The following is a 12287-nucleotide window of genomic DNA, read 5'->3' as shown; positions in this document are numbered from 1 at the left end:
AGGTCCCCAATCACTGAAGCACTGAGTGTGTCACAATGTGACCCTCAAAGTCCTCCAGTCGCTGAAGCTCCTGCTCCCCATCAGTCAGTCTCCTAGAGAACCCAAGCAGTGGATCACTTCCCAAACTTCCCCCAGTACCATCTCTGCGAGGTCAGTGGGAGCAGCCCCAGGGATGGTTCTCCAGAACCCGAGGACAGATGCAGGAAGCAACAGATCTGGACTCCCTGCTCCTGAGACAATCTGGATCCTCCTGCTGAGAGCAGACCACAGGGGCTGGTGGTTCCTCATCCACAGGCCTCTGTGTTACAGAGGAAACCATGGAGTGGCTGAGGAAAGAGCAGGAATTGGAGTAGTTTTGTGGGAAGAATGATTGGGGATCCATGGGGTGAATATCAGAGGTGTCCCCAGGATGAGTGATGGGGGAGATCTCTGAGTTAGTGATGGGAGTCTTTGAGGTGAGTGATTGCTTCAAGGGCATTAGTGGGGTGAGTGATGGGGGCCATGTGAGGTGAATGATGGAGGGTCTTTTGGCTGAGTGATGAGGAGTCTGTGGGGGGAGTGATGCAGGCATGTTTTTCTGATTTAAGTTGGATAATTAGCTCATCAATTTTCACCCTTTTCTTGTGTTTTTCTGGATGTATGCAAGTATTTTTGTAACTGTTAAACTCTAAGTGCAGTTTTAATTCCAAGTTTTATGTCACTGGCTCATGAGACCTGTTCATTTGAGGACAGTGAACATGCATCTTAGGAGGGCCTTAAGACGTGCAACTTGGAGGAGATGAAGCTTGTCAAGCCTTCAGCACCAGCTTGGCATGTGGTAAACACTGAAAAAAAATCAGCAAGTTTCAGAGTCAGGTATCAAGTACCTTGTTAATTTTCACACGGCCCTGTCAGCTAAATATTATGATCATTACTATACTCATTTTGTGGACGACGAAACTGAGGCTCAATGCTGTTACATACACTTGCTTTAAGATCAAAAGAGAAGAACAGGGAATCAGTCCCACGTCAGCCTCGTTCTAAATCACACACAGTCGCTACTATCCCACGTGGTCCCCTACGTGGTCAGCTTCCAGAAACACCATTTCTGTTTCCTGTTGCCTTGAGGTAGCTCAGACGTTTGGGCGGCCTTATCTAGTGTGTCTATTCTGAGCCTCTGGACATTTCACTGCCTATCCACAACACATTACAAAGCCCTGCTGCTTCTGACAAAGACAAAAGTGAAATTCACCATAACCCACTCCCCACTGTAGCCTGGAAAACCTGCAGATCTGCACCAGGACCCCCAATCACTGACTATCTCCAATCTGTCCATAATGGGCTGACTCACAGATACAAATCAGTCGCTGATAGCACAGATGTTCATAAACCCCCAGTGAGTGGACCAAGACCACAGAGGAGCCCAAAATGCCCCTGAGTCACTGACATGGCCCAAGCTCTGAAAATCGTTAATTTATCTGATTGCTAATAACTGTGTCCCAGAGAGTACCATTCACTGATTTTCATAAATCCCCAACACAAGGACCAAAATATGGCACCCCAATAGAAACCCCCATCATTGGTCTGTTCAACTGCCAATCACTGACCTTAACCATGTTCACAGGGACCCAAAGACTGCCAACACTCACCACCAGAAGCAATTCTGTCACAAACCCCCATCACTGATCCCCTAAACCTCCGATTAACTGGCTCCCATATGCTCACAATTACAGCTACCCTCAGCACCCCATGCTACCAACTCCCATAGATTACCACTCACTGCCCCCTGAGTGTATTATAACATGGCCCTCAAAGTCCTCTGGTTCCCTAAGGTAGCGGACTCTCAATCAATCATTAAACCCCACAGTCCCCAAGGTTCTGAATCACCCCCCTCCCAATGCTCTCCTGTATCATCCATTAAGGCCTTTTTTTTCCTTGAGGAAGATTAGCCCTGAGCTAACTACTGCCAGCCCTCCTCTTTTTGCTGAGGAAGACTGGCCCTGAGCTAGCATCCATGCCCATCTTCCTCCACTTTATATGTGGGACACCTACCACAGCATGGTGTGCCAAGCGGTGCCATGTCTGCACCTGGGATCCGAACTGGCGAGCCCCGGGCCAGCAAGAAGTGGAACATGCAAACTGAACTGCTGCACCACCAGCCAGGCCCTATTTAAGGCCTTCTTAAGGTAGATATTCAGTGTCCTCAAATGAGCAAGTCCCTAGGATCAGACAAGATAAAAACTGGTATTAAAGTACACTTGGGGAGAAGATCCAAGATGGCGCCATGAGTAGTCCTCTTTGTCTCTCGCCCTTCGAGTCTACAATTATTTGGACACTTATCGCTTGACAAAGGATATCCAGACAGCATCTCAGGACATCTGAGACACCCACGCGACTATACATCGGAAGGCGGACGGACTTTCCTCCGGGAGGATGTGGAAATAGGTGAAAACTCTCCGACCCCGACGGGCAGCCTAGTACCCGCAAGCAGCTTTCTTCCAACGGACGCCCCCAGAGGATCCACACACATCTAGGGCAGGAGTGAGAACACAACAGAGGAGCGACAGTGGAAACAGGTGACCAGAACCCTACCTAAACCCCCCGCAATTACTCCTAAATGCAGAGGGAAACTTTGGAGTTGCACACCTGAGCCAGCGGGGAGAGTCTCTCCCCGCCATCGGCGGGGAGACCCAGCCTGGTGCTCGGGGCACCCGGAGGGTCCCAGAGAGAGTCACGGAGGGTACGGAGGTCTCCCAGCTGCCGTTGCCCGCCCCGTGGGACTAGGGATTGCCGGAGATCTCGGAGAGGACCAGGGCTGGGGGAACTTTCAAAGGCCGGTTCTGCGACCCGGAGGGGAAGCGCCGGAGCTCCGCCCAGGCAGCAGACAAAACTCTCTGTCTGCCGTTAGCAGAGGGGCCACACCCAGCATTCAGGGCTCCCGGGAGACGCCCGGAGAGAATCCCAGAGGACGGGGTGACCCCCAGCTGCCGTTGCCCGCCCCGTGGGGCTAGAGATTGCCAGAGATCTCGGAGAGGACCGGGGCGGGGGGAACTTTCAAAGGCCGGTTCTGCGACCCGGAGGGGAAGCGCCGGAGTTCCACCAGGCAGCAGACAAAACTCTCTGTCTGCCATTAGCAGAGGGGCCACGCCCAGCATTCAGGGCTCCCGGGAGAGGCCCGGAGAGAAGCCCAGAGGGCGGGGCAACCCCCAGCTGCCGTTGCCTGCCCCGTGAGACTAGGGATTGCCGGAGATCTCGGAGAGGACTGGGGCTGGAGAGAGTTCCAGAGACCCAGCTTAGTAGCCTAGGGGGAAACCCTACAGGCTCACAGCAGCCTTAGGGAAAGCCTCTGCACAGCACCAGTAGAAGGCACCCAGCCACCAGCCACAAGGCTGGAAGACCCCAGGGCAAAAGCAGCATAGCTAGGTGTACTAACCACAGACTGTAGAAGATGCCAATAGCTCTCCTGCGACCCATAGAGGACAAGTGAGATTCGGTGGGTGCCGACAGCAACGGAGCGACAAATATAAGTGATCCCAACCCTGGCCGCTGGAAAAGCCCATAACACCGTTGCAGACCCCAAGGAGAGAGCACATCTAGGTGGGCTGCAACAGTAGGCACCTGCAGCCTGAAGCCCCCCTGTGACGGCCCCCACGGCAGAGGAGGGAATCCAAAGGGCCACTGTGGCTACGAAGAGGGGCCCAGGCCCAGTTAGCAACTACGGACAGGGTTCCTGGTTGGTGAAGTATAAACAGCTGCTCCCCCCACCGCAGCAGCTGAAACAAGTGAAAGGAGCAACTAAACTCTATCTCCATGCGGAGGCACAAATCAACAACATCAAGCAATATGAAAAAATACATTAAATCTCCAGAACAGAAAGAAAGTAACAAATACACAGAAAACAATCCCAAAGAAAATGAGATATATAACCTAAATGATGATGACTTCAAAACAGCCATCATTAAGATTCTCAATGAGTTAAGAGAGAATTCTGACTGTCAACTCAACGAGTTCAGGAGCTATGTCACAAAAGAGTTTGATACGATAAAGAAGAACCAAACAGAAATATTGGAAATGAAGAACACAATAGAGGAGATTAAGAAAAATCTAGATGCTCTGAACAGTAGGGCCGATAATATGGAGGAAAGAATTAGCAATTTGGAAGATGGCAATATAGAATTGTTGCAGGCAGAGGAGGAGAGAGAAGCAAGACTTAAAAGAAATGAAGAAACTCTCCGAGAATTATCAGACACAATTAGGAGATGCAACGTAAGGATTATAGGTATACCAGAGGGAGAAGAGAAGGAGAAAGGGGCAGAAACCCTATTCAAAGAAATAATGGCTGAGAACTTCCCAAATCTGGTGAGGGAGATGGATCTTCAGGTGACAAAAGCCAATAGATCTACAAACTTTATCAATGCAAGAAGACCAACTCCACGGCATATAGTAGTGAAGCTAGCAAAAGTCAACGACAAGGAGAAAATATTAAGGACAGCCAGGCAAAAGAAACTAACCTACAAAGGAACCCCCATCAGGCTATCAGCAGATTTCTCAGCAGAAACTTTACAGGCTAGAAGAGAGTGGAATGATATATTGAAAAATCTGAAGGACAAAAATCTACAGCCGAGAATTCTCTACCCAGCGAAAATATCCTTCAAATACGATGGAGAAATAAAAACTTTCCCAGATAAACAAAAATTAAGGGAGTTCGTTGCCACAAAACCTCCTCTTCAGGAAATCCTCAGGAAAACCCTCATTCCTGAAAAATCCAAAAAAGGAAAGGGGCTACAAAACCAAGAGCAGAGGAGATAAGTAGAAGGACAACAACAGAGAGTAGCAGCTCTACATCAGAACAGATTAAACCATGGGACGAGAAACAAAGGAAACTGAAGAAAACCGGAAAACAAGACACAAAATGGTAGTGGTAGGCCCCCACGTCTCAATAATCACTCTAAATGTAAATGGATTGAACTCCCCAATCAAAAGACACAGAGTGGCAGGATGGATCAAAGAACAAGATCCAACAATATGCTGCCTCCAGGAAACACACCTCAGCCCCAAAGACAAACACAGACTCAGAGTGAAGGGATGGAGAACAATACTCCAAGCTAATAATGAACAAAAGAAAGCAGGTGTCGCTATACTAATATCAGACAAGGTAGATTTCAAAGCAAAACAGATAAAGAAAGATAAAGAGGGACAGTATATAATGATAAAAGGGACTCTCCACCAAGAAGACATAACACTTATAAATATATACGCACCCAACACAGGAGCACCAAAATTTGTAAAGCAACTCTTAATAGAACTAAAAGAAGACATCAACAACAATACAATAATAGTAGGGGACCTCAACACACCATTAACACCAATGGACAGAACATCCAGACAGAAAATCAACAAGGAAATAATAGAATTAAATGAAAAATTAGACCAGATGGACTTAATAGATATATATAGAACACTTCATCCAAAAACAGCAGGTTACACATTCTTCTCAAGTGCACATGGAACATTCTCAAGGATTGACCATATTTTGGGAACCAAAGCAAACATCAATAAATACAAGAGAGTTGAAATAATATCAAGCATCTTTTCTGATCATAACGCTATTAAACTAGAAATCAACTACAAGAAAAAAGCAGAGAAAGGTGCAAAAATGTGGAGACTAAACAACACGCTTCTCAACAAACAATGGATCATTGAAGAAATTAAAGAAGAAATCAAATATTATCTGGAGACAAATGAAAATGAGAACACGACATACCAAATCATTTGGGAGGCAGCAAAAGCAGTCCTAAGAGGGAAATTCATCGCAATACAGGCTCACCTCACTAAACAAGAAAAAGCTCACGTAAGCAACCTCAAACGACACCTAACAGAACTAGAAAAAGAAGAACAAACAAAGCCCAGAGTCAGTAGAAGGAGGGAAATAATAAAAATAAGAGCAGAAATAAACGATATTGAAACAAAAAAGACAATAGAAAGGATCAATGAAACAAAGAGTTGGTTCTTCGAAAGAATTAACAAAATTGACAAACCCCTAGCCAGACTCACCAAGAAAAGAAGAGAGAAATCGCAAATTAATAAAATCAGGAATGACAGAGGAGAAATCACAACAGATACCAATGAAATACAAGAGATCATAAGAGAATACTATGAAAAACTATATGCCAACAAATTGAACAACCTGGAAGAAATGGACAAATTCCTAGACTCCTACAATCTCCCCAAACTGAATCAGGAAGAAATGGAGAATCTGAATAGACCAATCACAAGTAAGGAAATAGAAACGGTAATCAAAAACCTCCCCAAAAACAAGAGTCCAGGACCAGACGGCTTCTCTGGAGAATTCTACCAAACATTCAAAGAAGATTTAATACCTATTCTCCTCAAACTGTTCCAGAAAATTGAGAAAGATGGAGAACTCCCTAACACATTCTATGAAGCCAACATCACTCTGATCCCCAAACCTGACAAGGACAACACAAAGAAGGAGAACTACAGGCCGATATCACTGATGAACATAGATGCAAAAATCCTCAACAAAATTTTGGCAAACCGATTACAGCAATACATCAAAAAGATTATACACCACGATCAAGTGGGATTTATACCAGGGACACAGGGATGGTTCAACATCCGCAAGTCAATCAACGTGATACACTACATCAACAAAATGAAAAACAAAAACCACATGATCATCTCAATAGATGCAGAGAAAGCATTCGACAAGATCCAACACCCATTTATGATAAAAACCCTCAGTAAAATGGGTATAGAAGGAAAGTACCTCAACATAATAAAGGCCATATATGATAGACCCACAGCCAACATCATACTCAATGGACAAAAACTGAAAGCCATCCCTCTGAGGACAGGAACAAGACAAGGGTGCCCACTTTCACCACTCCTATTCAACATAGTACTGGAGGTGCTGGCCAGAGCAATTCGGCAGGAAAAAGAAATAAAAGGAATCCAAATAGGTAACGAAGAAGTAAAACTCTCGTTGTTTGCGGACGACATGATCTTATACATAGAAAACCCCAAAGAATCCACAGAAAAACTATTAGAAATAATCAACAACTACAGCAAAGTAGCAGGGTATAAAATTAACGTGCATAAATCAGTAGCATTTCTATACACTAACAATAAACTAACAGAAAAAGAACTCAAGAACTCTATCCCATTCACAATCGCAACGAAAAGAATAAAATACCTTGGGATAAACTTAACCAAGGAAGTGAAGGATCTATACAATGAAAACTACAAGACTTTCTTGAAAGAAATAGGCGATGACATAAAGAGATGGAAAAACATTCCTTGCACATGGATTGGAAGAATAAACATAGTTAAAATGTCCATACTACCTAAAGCAATCTACAGATTCAATGCTATCCCAATCAGAATCCCAAGAACATTCTTCACAGAAATTGAACAAACAATCCTAAAATTCATATGGGGGAACAAAAGACCGCGAATTGCTAAAGCAATCCTGAGCAAGAAAAACAAAGCCGGCGGAATCACAATCCCCGATTTCAAAACATACTACAAAGCTACAGTGATCAAAACAGCATGGTACTGGTACAAAAACAGGTCCACAGATCAATGGAACAGAATTGAAAGCCCAGAGATAAAACCACACATCTATGGACAGCTAATCTTCGACAAAGGAGCAGAGGGCCTACAATGGAGAAAAGAAAGTCTCTTCAACAAATGGTGCTGGGAAAACTGGACAGCCACATGCAAAAGATTGAAAATTGACCATACTTTTTCACCACACACCAAAATAAACTCAAAATGGATCAAAGACCTAAAGATTAGGCCTGAGACAATAAGTCTTTTGGAAGAGAATATAGGCAGTACACTCTTTGACATCAGTTTCAAAAGAATCTTTTCGGACACTGTAACTCCTCAGTTGAGGGAAACAATAGAAAGAATAAACAAATGGGACTTCATCAGACTAAAGAGCTTCTTCAAGGCAAGGGAAAACAGGATTGAAACAAAAAAACAGCTCACTAATTGGGAAAAAATATTTACAAGCCACTTATCCGACAAAGGGTTAATCTCCATAATATACAAAGAACTCACACTGCTTAACAACAAAAAAACAAACAACCCGATCAAAAAATGGGCAGAGGACATGAACAGACATTTCTCAAAAGAAGATATGAATATGGCCAATAGACACATGAAAAGATGTTCATCATCGCTAATCATCAGGGAAATGCAAATCAAAACTACACTAAGATATCACCTTACCCCCGTTAGATTGGCAAAAACATCCAAAACCAAGAACGACAAATGTTGGAGAGGTTGTGGAGAAAGAGGAACCCTCATACACTGTTGGTGGGAATGCAAACTGGTACAGCCACTATGGAAAACAGTATGGAGATTTCTCAAAAAGTTAAAAATAGAAATACCCTATGACCCAGCCATCCCATTACTGGGTATCTATCCTAAGAACCTGATATCAGATATCTCAAGAGTCCATTGCACCCCTATGTTCATCGCAGCATTATTTACAATAGCCAAGACGTGGAACCAGCCTACATGCCCAGAAACTGATGATTGGATAAAGAAGATGTGGTATAGATACACAATGGAATACTACTCAGCCATAAAAAAAAGACGAAATTGGCCCATTCACAACAACGTGGATGGACCTCGAGGGCATTATGTTAAGCGAAATAAGTCAGTCAGAGAAAGACGAACTCTATATGACTCCACTCATAGGTGGAAATTAGTATACTGAGAAGCAGAATCTGATCAGTGGTTACCAGGGAAAAGGGGGGGTGGGGGGAGGGTATGGAGGGGGAAGTGGTGTACCCACAACATGACTAACAGAAATGTACAACTGAAATCTCACAAGGTTGTAATCTATCATAACATTAATAAAAAAAAAAATAAAGTACACTTGGAATTTAAAAATTACAAAAATACTATATACAGCAATTACAAAATATACATAAATAAAATATACAAGGCAAGGTTGAAAATTAATGTGCCTATCTTCCAACCTAAGTTACAGAAAACACTCCATTCACACAACTCACTGACCCCTCTTCACTCATCCTAAATGCCCCATCCCTCACCCAGCTGACCTCCCATCACTCACCCCAGAGACCCCCCATCACTCACACCAAAACTGTCTCCCCCGTAAGTCTCCCCACGAAATCCTCATTCCACACCCCAATATGACATCCCATCATTGAGCCCACAGAACTCCCATCACAACCACCCCATATCACCTCAGCTTCCCTTAAACGCTGTATGGGTGAGAAACTAGTGGCGGCATCAGTGAACTCACATCTCTGGGCCACTTCCAGTCTGTCCAGATTCCTCACATGACGTCTCTGGCACGTTTACTGATGCACATGCCCACTACGACTTTTGAAGCTACTCTTTGCCAAGAGTTATCATGGCGCTTGGCAGGGCTTCTCTATTTCCATCACTTTTGTTCAGTGGTTTTGTCAGGTGAATGACATGGTTGTGCCCAAATTGAGCTCTTTATTGGAGGCCACCACCTTCAAAGAAGTGTCATTCCAGACAGCCAGGGAAGGCACTGGGACTCTCACAGAGCAGTCTTCGGGCCATTCCATACTGGCAGGGAGACCTGCTATAGATATAGAGACAGAAAAAGAGAGGAAGGGAGAGAGAGAGTGAGAGAGAGATCTTTCTAGGAAAAATTCAAATTGCATACTCCGACAAATTAACTCTTTTTTACATTTTCTCAATGACTCGAAGCCTTTTTATTTCTGAACTACTAAGGAATTCACTGTCTCTAATTGTCCTTTGGAAAATTTTATTGTCATCCTACTGTGGACAGCGATAGCAAAATGGAGTGACATACGTCAAGCCTTCTAAAGTGGAGCTGGGAGGCCATTAAGGAAATGGGGCTCATGCACATACACCACGTCTCTACTCAGATGGAATGTAACTTTTGAACTATGCCTCACTGTAGTCATCTCGACCTTCTTCCAAGAAATATGCTTACTCCCATACACAAGAACTTTTTGCCTTAGAGATGGCCTTAGCAGCCAGCCATGTGTAGCCCAGGAAGTAATAGTTGTTCGTGCCAATCACAACCTTGCAAAACAACCTGAGTGATTTATCCCTCTTTACCTTTATAAACTGGCAGCTTCCTTGTCTTCTTTGTAACACATCTTTGGGTGCCTGCCTGAATCTATGTCTCCTGAATTACAATTCTAATTGTCCAAATAAATATCTGCTGTTTGAACTGTAGTGGACTTTTCCTTGGTGGACACTGCAAAAACAGAAACCAGTTTAAAAGGCAAAGTGTTTATTTGGGATCAACGAATTGCAATTTGGGGACCACAGGCGCATCCTGGTGTATATTGGCCCCTTCCTGGTACCAGTAGCCGTGAGATTGAGTAGACTCAGTCCAGTTATTCTGGGGGTGGAAGAAAGTGCAGGGCACCTGCGCACACAGACCTTCCTGCACCGTCATGGACTTCTGAACTTGCAGCTGTAATTTCATATCCTGAGCTATGGACCCTGGAGGAAATGAGGGTCAGCCACAGCCCCTGTCCCACCGGCCTCCTCTTCCCCTGATCCACTCACCTGCCCACAGAGGGGGCAGCAGCAGCTGCTGCATCTCTGAGACAGAGGGTTCTGGACATCCGTCCTGTGTCTGAAAAGAGAATGCGGCGGGTGGGAGGGGGGCTGTGGGGAGACCCACAGGAAATTGGGGAGGAGCATGTGACCTTGGCCTTTCACAGAAGAGGAACTGCAGGCTAGAGCATGTCTTCCCTCTGGACAGAGCGGGTGGACGCCCCACAGCCAAGAGACCGAAAGACCCACCCAGAGGGAAGCAGACAAGGAGCAGGCCCCGTGTCTTCCCTCCACCTCCAGTGATTCTGTCCAGCACGGGAGCCTGGACCTGGGCCGTGGGTCCTGCCCGCCAGGCCTCTGGACCTCGGTGGAGGCTGGTCCTGGCCTGTGAGGGGGCAGCAGGGGCCTCTGAGTCCTCCACGGCGTGAGAGACGGATGCGTGAGTGTTCTGAGTGCTCCTGCCCAGGCTGAGGTGCTGTTGGTGCCCCTCAGTTTGCACTGGGTAGTGGTCACTTCCTGACCTGGCCCGAGAGTCACCATGTGGTCTGGACCTGTGGTTCTTAACCAGGAGTTTCTGCCCTGTCCACCCTCCCCCACAATGGGGGACATTAGGCGATGTCTGGATACATTTGATTGTCATGACTTGAGAAGACAGTGGGACTGGCATCTAGCTGGTACAGGGCTGGGAGTGGCTCAGGGCGTGGCCCTCCAGGACGTTCTGATCATCTCTTATTCACCCCATGGATGAGGGGGGATTCCTACCCGAGGGTAATGGGGATGGCTGAGCGTCTGACACCCAATACTGAACAAACGAGATCAACAGCTGTTCACTGGTCATGCAGACGCACTGCCCACGGGAGGAGGACACCTCACCATGCAGGCCCCGTGAGGGCTGCACTCAGGAACAGAGTGAACAAGCAGCTCTGTGGGAGGCCGGCTCTGCAGTCACGAGAAGCCACGGGGACCCCTGGCTCCTGCAGGAGGATTTGATGGGCTTGTTTGAATAATTCCACGGGCTGACAGGGAACTAGTCAGCTCGGGCTTCTGTAACAAAATGTCACCCACAGGGGGCTTAAACAACGGAAACTTATTTCTCACAGCTGTGGAGGCAAGCAGTCCAAGATCAAGGCATCAGCAGACTCGGTTCCTGGTGAGAGCCCGCCTCCTGGATTACAGACGGAGGCATCTCCCTGTGTCCTTACACGGCCTTTCCTCTTTGCAGGCACATGCTGAGGGGAGAGAGAGAGATCAATCTCTTTTTCTTCCTCTTCCTATAAAGCCACCAAGCATAGAACTCCATCCTCATGGCTTCATTTAATCTCATTTATCTCTGAAAAGCTCTGTCTCAGAATACAATCAACACTGTTTGTTAAGGCTTCAACACATGAATTAGGGGAGTACAAATAACGCTCCATAGAATTCAGGTTCCATGGGGTCCCCACATCCCATCCTTGGCCTCTTTGTAAGAAGTTCCATATCTATCACATGAAAAGAAAACAAGCCACAGAAGTAATTACATTCTGCTTTTCCTCTTTCCACTCCAAGGAAATATGTCCCATTCTCCATCATCCTGGTGTTGACGATGCTCTAAGCACAGTTATGTTTCCCTGGTCCCCTGAGGAGATGGAATCGTCTGAGTGTCGACCTGCACTGTGTGGTCTAGGTAGGTCATGGCCACCGGAGCATCCTTACCAGGCTGGTCTCTATTCTGGAACCAGAAGCCAGAGGCAGGTGTG

The sequence above is a fragment of the Equus caballus genome, chromosome 10 (genome assembly GCF_041296265.1).
Source record: "Equus caballus isolate H_3958 breed thoroughbred chromosome 10, TB-T2T, whole genome shotgun sequence".
NCBI classification, from domain to species: domain Eukaryota; kingdom Metazoa; phylum Chordata; class Mammalia; order Perissodactyla; family Equidae; genus Equus; species Equus caballus.
The sequence above is the reverse complement of the archived record's forward strand: the minus strand, read 5'-3'. Positions refer to the sequence as shown.